Source organism: Bubalus bubalis, chromosome 9 (assembly GCF_019923935.1).
Source record: "Bubalus bubalis isolate 160015118507 breed Murrah chromosome 9, NDDB_SH_1, whole genome shotgun sequence".
Taxonomy (NCBI): domain Eukaryota; kingdom Metazoa; phylum Chordata; class Mammalia; order Artiodactyla; family Bovidae; genus Bubalus; species Bubalus bubalis.
The window spans coordinates 22,389,104-22,390,940 of NC_059165.1; the positions used below are offsets into that span (position 1 = coordinate 22,389,104).

Consider the following 1,837-nt stretch of genomic DNA (forward strand, 5'->3'; position numbering starts at 1 on the left):
TTGGGGCCTGAATTATAAGATCACTTTCTAACTCCTCTATTTTTCCTGGATAACTCAGAAGAGTGATTCTTATATTACCTCCCAATATTTCTTCACACTAAAGAAAAGGATGTAAAGATACTTACGTGTGAAAAAGGTGAGCAGGTAAGGAAGTATGCCGCAGAAATACAAAACCACCAACATTCATTTCATCATAAACTATCATCTAGATTTTAAATAGTGTCCAGTCTTGGTCTTGTGCTATTTTTATTATGTAAAATTTTAAATCTTTAGGAATCAGATATAACTTATTATGGATTAAGAAACATCTTAAATCATTCTGGTCTCATTTACAGTGTTGTGGACGTGGCAAAAGCAGTAACATGAGAGGGTCAAAAGATTACAAACATTGAGGCAAATGAATCTAAACACCCTCTTGATCAGTAATGAGCTTTGTGGAAAATTGTTTAACTGCTCTGCGTTGGTGTTTCCTCATTTGTAAATAGGCTTCCCTGATAGCTCAGTTGGTAAAGGATCCTCCTGCAATGCAGGAGACCCCGGTTCGATTCCTGCATTGGGAAGATCTGCTGCTGCAGATACCATTTGGCCTCTATAACTAGTCCATGGGATCGCAATGCGTCGGACAGGACAGCATGTCCGTGTCCGTGTGCGTGCGTGTGTGGGCGTGCAAATCCCTGAGAGACTTCCCTGGTGGCTCAGAGGGTAAAAGCATCTGCCTACAATGCAGGAGACCCAGGTTCAATCCCTGGGTTGGGAAGATCTCCTGGAGAAGGAAATGGCAACCCACTCCAGTATTCTTGCCTGGAAAATCCCATGGACAGAGGAGCCTGGCAGGCTACGGTCCATGGCGTTGCAAAGAGTCGGACACGACTGAGCAACTACACTTCACACTTCATCTGTAAATAGAAATAATAAGATCTACATGTAGAGATATAATAAGGATTTGAAACATTCTGAAAATTTAGGACCCTACTGTCACTATTACTGAGTATGATGCTTCTTTCCTTCCCCTGATGGTGACGGTAGGCTGACCTAACTGATACACGTGCTGGGAGGCAATCTAGCCTAAAGGCTACATCAGCTTTATTCACTGTGGCATCATAAGTAGCTAGAATGGTACCTGGCATAGAATTAGCTCTCAACAATTATTTATTGAATTAAAAAATGTATAACATGAGTAATATAAAGTATTAAGTAACTCTTGAGTTCTTTCAGCCGGTTAAAAATAGCTTAGTAAGTTGACACATTCAGATCTAGTTTATTCATTTTAATCTCTAATACAATTCCTAGTGAGGATAAACCACAGTTGTTCATTTCTTCTATCAATGGACAAGTAGTTTGCATGTAACAACATGAAAAAAATCTTAACTTTTTTTTGGAGAAAAAGCAAATTTTTATATACAAATATGTAGTAAAAATAATTTTTTGTTGCACAGGAGAAACACATACTAACTTCTGGATAGCAGTTGCCTCTGGAAAGAAGGAATAGAAAAGGGATTAGGAGATAGAAGGATAGCTGATTTCTAACATTTTATTATTTTCTCTATAAACAGAGAGATTAAGCAAATAAGGTCTTCCAAAGATAAGGTCTTCCAAATGTGGATAATGGTAATAATGATTTATATTATTTTGTCTGCCTTTTTTAACATCTGAAATGTTTTATACTGAAAACAATTTTTAATATATCATTTAAAAAATACAGTATCTTCCGACTTTAACAAGGTCTTTGAAACATAAGGATTTAAGCTCAACCAAAGAAGAGTACACTAACACAACATTTTCATTTATGCTCAAAACATAGGGCTTCTAATACAACAGTGTTTATTTTTATATGTGT

The 1,837-nt window shown here is 36.8% G+C and overlaps 1 non-coding gene across 1 annotated transcript; it reads left to right on the forward strand.

Moving 5' to 3' along the window:
- The first annotated feature begins 684 nt into the window (after positions 1–684).
- Positions 685–757, forward strand: TRNAC-ACA. The gene has a single exon. It is a non-coding gene; the product is annotated as a tRNA-Cys (tRNA).
- The last annotated feature ends 1,080 nt before the right edge of the window (positions 758–1,837 follow it).